Raw genomic sequence first — 12,412 nt, forward strand, 5'->3', positions numbered from 1 at the left:
GAGGAAGACAGGAAAGAAAAAACAGAAAATTAAGCTTGGTGATTAATATTTGCTGTAATCATGGCTGTTTGTTTGTTATACCGGCACTAAGCCACCAGAACTCCCTTTGAACTGATATTATGGTAATATTATCTTAAAGATGGGTGTCATATGTTTGGACAGGGGCACAATTTCAATGCCTGCCATAGGTGCTATTTTCTGTAGGTAGGACTCTGCATATATGTGGTGTAGTCCCTAAGGCATTTGACTACTAACCAAAAGGTTGGTGGTTCAAACCCACCAGCCACTCATTGGAAGGCAGGTTGGGCAATCTACTTTGGTAGTGATACCACCTCGGAAAACCCAGGAGGGGTGGCTCTGAGTCCGGACTGACTTGACAGGCAGTGAGTTGTAGTTGTAGCAATGAAGCAATTGAGGCTGAGAAAGGGTGTGACTTACCCAAAGACACATAGCAGAGAAAAGGCAAACCTGGCATTCAAACCTGTTCTTCTGCTCTTCCAACCACGTATACAGATACTTGTCAATCTTTCCACACAGTCTTAAATGAGAATTAAAGTGGTCATAGGTAACATTATTTTCATATACTTCCCATTTTAAATAAGCAATTAAAAGAGAAAAAGTGGTTAAAAAAAAAAAACTGTGTTTAACCTGTTTCCTGATTCATTCCCTAAATGAATTTCTTCCATAGAAAATTGCTTCAGGGAGATTTTGCCTGAATGTGCTTAGAACTGCAAAGAGTCTGCCAATTTCAATTTACTTCCCTCTCATCCAGCAAAGGAGCTATGATGGTGTAGTGGTTAAAGTATTTGGCTGCTAACCAAAAGGTCAGCAGTTCAAATGCACCAGCTGCTCTGCAGGAGAAAGATGAGGCAGTCTGCATTACAGATTTACAGTCTTAGAAACCCTATGGGGCTTTTCTACTCTGTCCTGTAGGGTCACTATGAGTCATAACTCAGTGGCGGTGGGTGTGGGTTTTCATTCAGCAAATGTCTAGTCACAAAAACACTGTACCTGCTTACATTATTTCTAAAGTTACAATAAGAAGTTACTGTATATAGTGTATATACTGTATAATTACTGTATAGTTTGCCTGAGAGTGCTATATCACTAATAACTTCAACCCAAATAACAAACATTCTAAAAATAATTCACCGTCACTCAAAATTCTTTTGGTTTAAAACAAACTGAAGAAACTTTGAGACAAATTTTATTCTATGATGATACGAAGCTAAGGGCAGATTTGACTTTTTTGAATCCTGCCTCCTCACCTTCCGAAATTTGAGTACTTGCTTGTCCTTTTTTCCCTCCTCTGACTCCCTCCCTTTCTTTCTGATAAATATTCTTGGAACATGTTTTCCTATGAGCCAGGTAGACACATCAAAGTTTCCCGTTAAAAGGCAGCTCATAGGACCAGGTGTGTTAGTCTGATAGAGCCTGATGGAACCCCTGAGACTATGGCTCCTAGCTGCCCTTCAGGTCTGGAATTGAACCCACTCCTGTGGCTTCCAGCCAAACAAAAGACAGGCATATGAGGTGAACATTTACATTAGGTAGATATACTCCTTGGAGAGATCAATCATGGGAAACTAGAAGGGCTGTGTATGCACAGGGAGACAGCTCAGGGGGCAAGAGTGCATGGAGGGAAGGACACAGGGAAGAGATAACTGTGGGGAGGAAGTGGGAGGGGAGCTGTTGCATTGTGGGAGATTATAGTCAATGTCATGAGACAAAGTGTATGTGAACTGCTGTATGGAAGGTGAATTTGTTCTGTAAACTTTTACCCAAATCACAATAAAAATTCTAAAAAAAAAAAAAAAAGCAGCTGATAATAATCTATATGATAGTAATAATCTATAATCAAAATTTCCCATTTATTTGAATGAGATTTTGAAACTTGGGTTTGCTGCTGTCCCCACTGCTCTCAAACTTGTCTCTTGAATCCCAGTACCCATGCATGGGTGCTTTCCTTTTGGGAATGTTCCAATCCTTGGCATTCGAGACTGCTATAAAGACATTTTGGTATAGATTAGACTGTAAATAAAACCTTTACAATCTGATAAAGCTGTCAGTCACTCTTGCCTTTGACAGCAGTGTTTTACACACTTTTTACATAGAGAATATATTTTTTAAATTTCAAAGTCAATTAAGTACTACCTATTCTGAAAAGAGAGCTCCAGTAGCATAGTGCCTAAAGCATTTGACTGCTAACCAGAAGGCCGGTGGTTCACACCCACCAGCCACTCCTCGGAAGGAAGGTTGGGCATTCTGCTTCCATAGTGATACTGCCTCAGAAACCCAAAGAGGGATCACTATGAGTTGGGTCCGACTCGATGGCACGTAACAACAACAGTATTCTGAAAAGAGTTTCAAGCGTATCGATGAAATACAAACAACTGGTGATTTAAAAAGAAAGACTTATAGGAAGCAAAGGCAATGTTACCAGACATCTGTTTGATTGATCTGAGTTTCTTGAGTCTAAGTTTCTTGGATTTAATGTAAAGAAGGAAATCATGCCAGGTTATATGTTTTGTTTTTTGTTTTCTTACACAGGTACCCACCTACTTCCACAAAAATGGAAAAAGAAAAGATCACCTTTGCAGAAACAAATGCTGCTGGAACCAAAGAAAAACATATTGCTTGGGAGGATAACATTCTCATCAAAAGTTTTACACATCTCAGAAAAGCTGCTCAGCTGGGAGTCCCTGGGTGGCACGAATGGTTAACATGCACGGATGATAAGTGGAAAGTTGGACATTTACATCTGCCCAGAGGTGCCTTGGAAGAAAGGCCTGGCAATCTACTCCCAAAACATCAGCCATTGGAAACCCCACAGAGCACAGCTCTACTCTGACATGCACGGGTCACCGTGGGCTGGAGCAACTGATCACTCCAAGGTGAGTATAACACCTCTGACTGATGCGCCCTCTGAATGGCTACAAACTCAAGTCTGCAAGAGTTGTCGAGTTGGAAGATTCTATTATCAGCCTTCTGTAAAGGTTGAGTTTTAATATTTAATCAGTAGTTTTATAACTTTTTATTTTTATATAATTTCAAACTTTCAGAAAAGTTATAAGAATAGAACAAATAATAGAATATATACTCTGTACCTGGATTCACCAATTTTTAGTGCTTTTCCCCATTTGTTTCTCATTTGAGTTTTCCCTCTCTTGATGTGTGTGTGCACATCTTTTTTCCAGAGTCTTCATCATGTTCCTGACTATTTTAGCACATATTTCCTAAGGACAAGGACATTCTTTCTGATAATCATAGTTTAATTAACAAAATCAGGGTATTTAAATAGAGGCTCTGCTATTGTTTAAACCAGGAGTTGGCAAACTTTTTCTATAAAAGGCTAGGTAGTGAATATTTTAGGCTTTGTAACTACTCAGTTCTGCCATTGTAGTGCTAAAGCAGTGTAGACAATGCATATGTGAATGAATGTGACTGTTTCAAAAAAGCTTATTTATGGACACTGATTGAATTTAATTTAAATGTGTCATGAAATATTATTCTTTTGATTTTTTTCATCCATTTGAAAATGTGAAAACCATTCTTCGTTTGTAGGCCATGTAAAAATAGACAGTAGGCTGGATTTGGCCTGAGGGCCATGTAGAGTTTGACAATTCCTTATCTAATTCATATTCAGATTTCACCTGATGTTTCAATCATGTGCTTTTTAGCTATCCTCCCAGCCCAAATCCAGTCCAGATACATGCACTGCAATTAGTTGTCCTGTTTCTTTACTCTGCTTTAGTCTAGAAAAGGTCCACAGTGTTTCCTTGACTTTGACACTTTTGAAGATACAAGCTAGTTACTTTGTAGAAAGTTTCTCAATTTGTGTCTGACATTTCCTCTTTTCAATTCAGATTACGCTTTTCTGGTAGGAATACTACAGAAGTGCTGCTGTGTCCTTCTCAATGCAAACTATCAGGAAGCATATAATAATATGTTTGTCTCATTAGAGGTGATGTTGACTTTGACTACATGTTTGCCACATTTCTCCACTGTGAAGTTAATAATTTGTGAAGAGATACTTTCAGAATGTGTAAATACCCTGTTTCTCATCAAACTTTCCTACTTACATTAGCTTCCATTGATGATTCTTGCCTGAATCAATTATTAATTAACTGGTTGCAAAATGATGACATTCTAAATCCATCCTTCTGCCTCCATTTATTAGTTGGCAACCTGTGTAAGGAAGATCTTTCCCCTCTGTTTATTCCTTGATTGATAGCCTTAGAAACTAATGCAAACTTATTTTATGGGTGAAAAATATGTTAATTCCATTAACATATTGTTACTGTTCATTGTATGGGTGAAAATATGTTAAGTTCATTATTTATTTTGATGGTCACACTGTCTTATGTTTGGCCAATGGACGCTCCTTTAAAATGATTTCTGTGTCCTTGTGAAATGTCCTCATCTTTTTTAAAAAACTTTTTACTGTGATTTGGGTGAAAGTTTACAGAGCAAATCAGTTTTCCATTCAAAATCCATACACATTTTGTTTCATGTCATTTATTGTAATCCCCTCAATGTAACATCACTCATCCCACTTACTCCTTGTTTCTCATTTCTGCTTCTCCTTCTTTCCTAACCCTTTCTGCCTTCTGATCTTTGTCCTTGGGCAAACGCTGCTCTTTAGATCTCAGGTGCTTGATTTTTATAAGGAGCACGCATCTCCTTAGTGTTACTGTTCACTTTGTAGTCCTGTCTATTGTTTGGCTGAAAATTGAGTTACAGGGGCTACTTCAGTTCCAGGTCTGAAGGGTGACTAAAGACCATAGTCTCCGTGTTTCCGCCAGTCTCTATCTGACCAGTAAGCCTGGTCTTTTTCTTGTCCTCATCCTTTTTCGCCCCTATCATATTTTGAGCACTTTCTTACTTATTGGTACAAAAAGACATTTCCGATTCATCTTGTGCTTGCCCTGCCCCAGCCCCAGCCATTATGAGGCAGAAAGAAGCCTTGCCACAGGGGGTGGGAGGAGAGGCGAAGAGGGAAGGTGAGATGAGAGAGTGACATTCTAAGATGTTCAACATATTTGTTTGTCAGAAATAAGTTACTGATAGTAGTTTACAGGTATCCCCTAAGTGTGACCTTTCCTAAGTTTTGTTCTTCTATACAAGAGGAATTCAATTAATTTGTGTGGAGTTATAGAATGGAACAATGAAAAGGGCAGGGCTTTGGAGAAGGCAGATTCAGATCTAACTGTGTGTTGATAAAACAGCCCCGATTTAGCCTCATCAGCATGACTTGGCTAACTGCAGTCATTAAGACTGAGTCATGATGACTGGGTAAGAGATCCCCTTTGACCTGTTGATTTCAAATCTTACCTTGCCTTTCACTGAATGGCAGGCTATTGTTGTGTTGTTATGTGCCGTTGAGTTGGACCCGACTCATAGCGACCCCTCCTTGGGTTTCCGAGGCAGTATCACTACAGAAGTAGATTGCCCAACCTTCCTTCCGAGGAGTGGCTGGTTCTGGTTACCAGTCAAGTGCCTTAGGCACTACACTACCAGAGCTCCCGAATGGCAGGCTAGTAAGTGCTTATTATGCATATTACGTTCCTGGCACTTTCTGTCTATAATTCTTGTTTATTTTGCTACTGATGAGCTATGTGATTTTAGCTAAGTTACTTTAGGTCTCAGAGCTTCAGATGCCTGAGGATCTGAGGAAGGTAACAATAACATGCTTCTCGGGATTGTTGTGAGGACTAGAAACACTAGATACCCAGGGCTGCTCTGGTGCAAGGCTTGGAATCCATGTTGCACCAACTGCGTCTCGTTCTTGTCATGGGAAGAGGCAAGACCATTCTCTCTCCAGATGTGAGGGTCCTGTGTGTATTCAAGGATGAACACAACAGTTCAACACTGGCCATGATGAGAATAATAGTACTATTCAGCTTGAGGATGGTTTCACAAGAACTACCTGAGCGGACCAGTGAAATGGAAGTTACAGAGGAGAACTGCAGTGAATTGCTTGATGTGGTCCTTCTAGCCATTGTCCTCCATTCTGTGATGTATTGTAAATCCCATTATCCATGCCTGTTTAGAGTGGTTGTGGTAGTTAAGGTCAGGTATCAACTTGGCTGGGCAGTTGGTAGTAGTCGTTCCCTGTAATGACTGGGGATCGGCTCTGGGATGGGATTTGCCTTGAGCTACTGATTGTTAAAGCCATCCACTTAGGTTATTTCTGTTGGAGCAACACAGGTGGAATGTATCTTGAGTCCTGCCTTGCTGGTGGGGATAATTCAAATCACCACCCTTAGCTTCCCTGAGGACATACCTACAAATCTCCTGGGAAGGTTTGCCCTCCTCTTGCTCTGGTTTTGTGTCTTGGCTCATCCTCATCTCACCCCTGGATTTGGGACAGCAGCTGTCATCTGATCTGTTGATTGAGATTCATCAAACCCCGAGAGTTGGGAGGATCCTCCAGCCCCAGTCACGGACCCGGGACTCGCCAGCCTGCCAGCCTCCACCACTACTACATGAGACGATCCTTTGGGTGTCTGTGAGTTCTGTGAGGCGTTACAGCAAAATACAGAACCCTAAGATGGGGGAAATTACTGGGAGGAGGAGGAGTTAATGTCAGAAATGATGGCGTGGCACGGTAGTTTGGACATTTGGGACATCTTTAACCTCTGCCTCATGGGGACCGGCCTTTGCTGATCTTTCTGAGAGAAATTGTTCAAGCAAGAACCAAACCCAAACCCAAACCCACTGTCATCGAGTCAATTCCAACACCTGGAGAATTTATAGGACACAGTAGAACTCCCCAAGGCTGTAAATCTTTATGGAAGCAGACTGCCTCATCTTTCTCCCAGGAAGCAGCTGGTGGGTTTGAACTGCCAGTGTTTTGGTTAACAGCCAAATGCCTTAACCAAGACTCCTATAGAGGAGAAAAGGGGACCAAATCTATCCGTATCTGTCAATTTTGAAAGTTATTACCATGGAAAAACATACAGAAGGAGTTACCACCAAAGAGATAACAATGATTTTTGTTTTTTACACTATACACACCTGTATTGTATGAATTATTTAACAAGCTGCATTCTTTTATTACTTGTATGAAACCTGAGGTGAGAAGACCAAAATGAATGAGATTTTGTCTTAAAACAAAGTAAAGAAAATCTTTTTGTTTACTCTTATTATTCTATAATCCAACTATCTGTGTGATCATAAAACAGCCTGACTTAGCCTCAACAGCATGACTTGGCTAACTGCAGTCATAAAGACTGAGTCATGATGACTGGGTAAGAGATCCCCTTTGACCTGTTGATTTCAAATCTTACCCTGCCTTCCACTGAATGGCAGGCTGTTATTGTGTTGTTGTGTGCCGTTGAGTCGGACCCGACTCATAGCGACCCCTCCTTGGGTTTCTGAGGCAGTATCACTACAGAAGTAGATTGCCCAACCTTCTTTCCGAGGAGTGAGTAGCTGGTGGGTTTGAATTTCCAGGTTTTTGTTAGCAGCCTTAGGCACTGTGTTACCAGAGCCCCAGAATGGTAGGCTTGTTGTTGTTGTTGTTATGTGCCGTCGAGTCGGCCCCGACTCATAGCGACCCCTCCTTGGGTTTCTGAGGCAGTATCACTACAGAAGTAGATTGCCCAACCTTCTTTCCGAGGAGTGAGTAGCTGGTGGGTTTGAATTTCCAGGTTTTTGTTAGCAGCCTTAGGCACTGTGTTACCAGAGCCCCAGAATGGTAGGCTTGTTGTTGTTGTTGTTATGTGCCGTCGAGTCGGCCCCGACTCATAGCGACCCCTCCTTGGGTTTCCGAGGCAGTATCACTACGGAAGTAGGATTGCCCAACCTTCCTTCCGAGGAGTGGCTGGTGGGTTTGAACCGCCAGCCGTCTGGTTAGCAGGCAAGTGTCTTAGCCACTATGCTACCAGAGCTCCCGAATGGTAGGCTAGTAAGTGCTTATTATGGAGGGTTTCTGAGGCAGTATCACTACAGAAGTAGATTGCCCAACCTTCTTTCCGAGGAGTGAGTAGCTGGTGGGTTTGAATTTCCAGGTTTTTGTTAGCAGCCTTAGGCACTGTGTTACCAGAGCCCCAGAATGGTAGGCTTGTTGTTGTTGTTGTTATGTGCCGTCGAGTCGGCCCCGACTCATAGCGACCCCTCCTTGGGTTTCCGAGGCAGTATCACTACGGAAGTAGGATTGCCCAACCTTCTTTCCGAGGAGTGAGTAGCTGGTGGGTTTGAATTTCCAGGTTTTTGTTAGCAGCCTTAGGCACTGTGTTACCAGAGCCCCAGAATGGTAGGCTTGTTGTTGTTGTTGTTATGTGCCGTCGAGTCGGCCCCGACTCATAGCGACCCCTCCTTGGGTTTCCGAGGCAGTATCACTACGGAAGTAGATTGCCCCATCTTCCTTCAATCTAACACATTGCTCTTTCTATATATATTTTAAATAGTTTTTTTTTTTTTTAAAGTGAGGATAGGGAACCAATCTCATTGCCATAGAGTCAATTTTGACTCGTAGAGACCCTGTAGGACCAAGTAGAACTGCCGCATAGGGCTTTCAAGGCTTTAGCAAAGCCTTCCAGTCTTTAGCAAAGCACTGGACATCTTTGTCCAATGGAGCAGGCTGGTGAATTCAAACTGTCGACTGTTTGTTTAGGATCTAAGTACTTAACCATTGTGCCACCAGGACTCCATGATAGGGAAGCGGGAGGGAAATGAAGATGTTTCGAGGACTTGCTTCTTGCCGCCACCAGCACTTTATATCCCCTGCCCCGCCTCCTGCAGCAATGCTGTTAAACAGCATAGTGGGCACTGCAGCTGTTCCCCTAAAACCCGCTCCACATGTGCTAGCTGAGACTCTGACCCTACAGGCAGAGAAAGCTGCTTGACCAATTGCTGTGACAGTCTGCCCTTCATCTGGAAGGAAAGTGAACTTGATAAATTGTCAGCAGGGGAACATGGTGGTGCAAGGTCAGCCCAGTCCATTCCCAGGAGGTCATTTACGTGAACTAAGTGTCAGGACTGCAAACCAAGGAAAAAGGAAAAACCCTTAAAACAAGCACATGTTTTTTCATGGAACTAGGAGTCCGGAAGTCCAGGGCAGGTGCCACTGCTCAAGAAACTGGACTTCTCTTCCTCTGCTGCCATCTGTAAGCAGCTCTGGTGGGGCCGTGGTACAGAGCTCAGCCGCTAATGAAAAGGTTGGCTGTTGGAACCCACTAGCTGCTCTGTGGAAAAAGAAAGACCTGGCAATCTGCTCCCATGAAGATTACAGCCAGAAACCACAGAGCAATCCAGTCTGTCCCACAGGGGCTCCATGAGTTGGAATCAACTTGCTGGCAGTGGATTACTGTCATCAGTACTAAATGGCTTTCTTCTCCATGGTCTAAGAGCATTGCTGCAGGAAGCGGACACAACCTTCCTAAACGCCATACCCTTAGGATTTGTTTACATTTATTGGCCAGAACTGTATCCTAATCTCGTCCCTAGTTCCAAAGGAGCCTGGAAAGTGCAGGTCTTTAACTGAGCACACTGTTACCCTGAACAAAATTGGGGCACGTAGTGAAGACACAGAGAACAGGTATGGGACAGGCAATAGGCATGGTCTTCCACCAAGCATGAGAAGTTTTTCAAATGTCTTAAATTGTGCTGTCTGCCATTAATTGTGCACACTTGTTGCTTTGGTTACCTTGCAATATTTCTGTTAGAGAATAGAGGAAGCTGTAACACAAAAGGGAAAGAATATGTTGCAACTGGATGTCACCCCTAGGGCCACATGACAAAGAGGGAGATGGGATGTCTTATGTCCATGGAGCTGGGCTGTGGTAGAATCTCTCTTTGTCATCTCAAGATGGTAGAGAAGGGGTGATGTGGTTTCTTCAACTGTTCAGGTTGTGTTTTGGACCTCAGGGGCCAAGGGCTGTGTTCTCAGAGGTGCCAGGGAACCTGAAGGGGTCTGAATGCAAGATGCCAAGAGGTCCCATTCCCAGGTTTTTTCTGGCCTCCTTGGTGGCTGCATGGTTCTGCCGCTCCAGTTTCACTTAGCATTTATAGGGGCAGCTTGTTTGCTGCAGCCCGGCCAGAAATCATGAAAATCGGACTCTAATGATGTGATGATTGTTGTTGTTAGGTGCTGTCCAGTCGGCTCAAAGTCACAACGACCTTATGTACAACAGAACGAAACACTGCCCAGTGCTGCACCAGCCTCACAGTCCTTGCTATACATGAACCCATCGTTGCAGCCTCTGTGCCAATTCATTTTGTTAAGGGTCTTCTCCTTTCTTACTGATCCTCCTTTTACCAAGCATGATATCTTTCTCCAGCGACTGGTCCCTATGACAACATGACCAAAGTAGATGAGATGAGGTCTGGCCATTGTCATTGCCAAGGAGCATTCCAACCACACTCCTCCCAGGATAGATTTGCTCAGTCTTCTGGCTGTTGTTGTTGCTGTTGTTATGTGCCGTGGAGTCGGACCCGACTCACAGCAACCCCTCCTTGGGTTTCCGAGGCAGTATCACTACGGAAGTAGATTGCCCCATCTTCCTTCCGAGGAGTGGCTGGTGGGTTTGAACTGCCAGCCTTCTGGTTAGCAGTCAAGTGCCTTAGGCACCATGCTACCAGAGCTCCCCCAGTCTTTTGGCAGTCCCTGGTATTTTCAGTATTCTTCACCAACACCACAGTTCAAAGGCATGAATTCTTCTTTGGTCTTCCTTGTTCATTGTTCAGCTTACACATGCATATGAGAAAACTGGTGGGGTAGTGCCCAAGGCTGTTAACCAGGAAGCTGGCAGTTCAAACTCACCAGCTGCTCTGAAAGAGGATGGGGCTGTCTACTTCCAAAAAGATTTACTGCTTTGGAAATCCAGTGGGGGTTGCTGTGACTCAAAATCGACACAATGGTAGTGAGTTTGGTTTGGGTTAGGTGCACCTTAGTGTTCAAGGTGACATATTTGGTATTCAAGACTAAAATGGTCTTTTGCAGCAGATGTGCCCAGTGCAATATGATGTCTGATTTCTTGACGGCTGCTTCCATGAGCGTTGATTGTGGATCCAAGTCAAATGAAATCTTTGACAACTTCAATGTTTTCTCCATTTATCATGATGTTGCTTATTGGTTCAGTTGTGAGGATTTTCATTTTCTTTATGTTGAGGTGTAATCCATCCTGCAGACTGTAGTCTTTCATCTGCATCAATAACTGCTTCAAGTCCTCTTTGCTTTCAGCAAGCAAGGTTGTGTCATCTGCACATCGCAGGTTGTTAATGAGTCTTCCTCCAATCCTGATGCCGCATTCTTCTTCCTAGAGTCCAGCTTCTCGAGTTATTTGCTCAGCATACAGATTGAGTAAGTGTGGTGAAGGGATGCAAACCTGATGCACACCCTTCCTGATGTTAAACCATGCTCTTTTTTTCTTCAGTTGGAACTTCCCACTGAATTAATAGAAAATTGAGTTCTCAGATACTCTCTTTGTAAACAATTCCTTCCGCCCCCTCATTTAGTAACATTTCATGAGCACTGTTCAGTGATGCAAATGGTACAAATGTGAATGAAATCAGGTCTCGGACCCCAGAGTTAGTGGTGGGGGAGGTGCATAAAGTCACTTGCACCCCTGGGACTGAGAGAAAGTGAAAGCAGCAATGACGCAGCTCTGTGTGAGCTTTCAGTAGCAGGGACTCTCAGTCAGCCCTCGTGGGAACCTAAATTGCTGTCATGTTTTTGGAAAGTAATCTAGCAAATATTAGGTTTAACCAGTTTAAATTCCTGAAATTGCCGTTTCTTTAGGTCAAAGTGTTTGAGTATTAACACTTCCATGATTCAACCTTTTAAAAAATGCACATATTCCTTGGTGTACCATTCTTAATTGTGGGAATTTAGCCTCTAGAAAGAAAACATTAGCATGGAAAGCTATTCATACAAGATGTACTGCGCTGCGAACAGTGGTTTCCGTGAACAAGGGGTAAGGAGGAGGTAAAAGGGAAGATTTTGCTTCTTTCTACTCTTTGCATTGTTTCAATATTTACACGTTATTTACATTACAAGACTGCCAGGGATGGAGCAGGGGTTAGGGGAGTTTGAGAAGGAGTCACAAGAGAAGAGACCCTTGAATTTGCTCGTGAAAGACGTTCAGGCAGACTTGGGCTTTCGGGCAGAGGCCAGCGCCTGGCCCGGCCCGGCCCGGCCCGGGTGTAGGTGTGGACGCCCAACGAGCTACCGCGGCCAGGAGGAGCCCAGAACTGGACAAGCACTGGGTCCGACCCGGTGCAGCTGCTGCGGGACCCTGCCTTGGGCCTGTCCCAACCTGCACGGCTGATGCCATGGCTCCCTGTCCGTGCGGCATCTTTCTGCCGGGTTTCCAACGAGGACGCAGAGCGCAGGTACCGCAGCACCTAGGCCTGCTCCCGGGCGGGCAGAGGCGATTGGAAGCACCTCTCCTTGCACCTGTCCCCC

The sequence above is a fragment of the Orycteropus afer genome, unplaced genomic scaffold, assembly GCF_000298275.1.
Source record: "Orycteropus afer afer isolate SDZICR_OR568_19922 unplaced genomic scaffold, OryAfe1.0 scaffold00037, whole genome shotgun sequence".
Lineage (NCBI taxonomy): Eukaryota > Metazoa > Chordata > Mammalia > Tubulidentata > Orycteropodidae > Orycteropus > Orycteropus afer.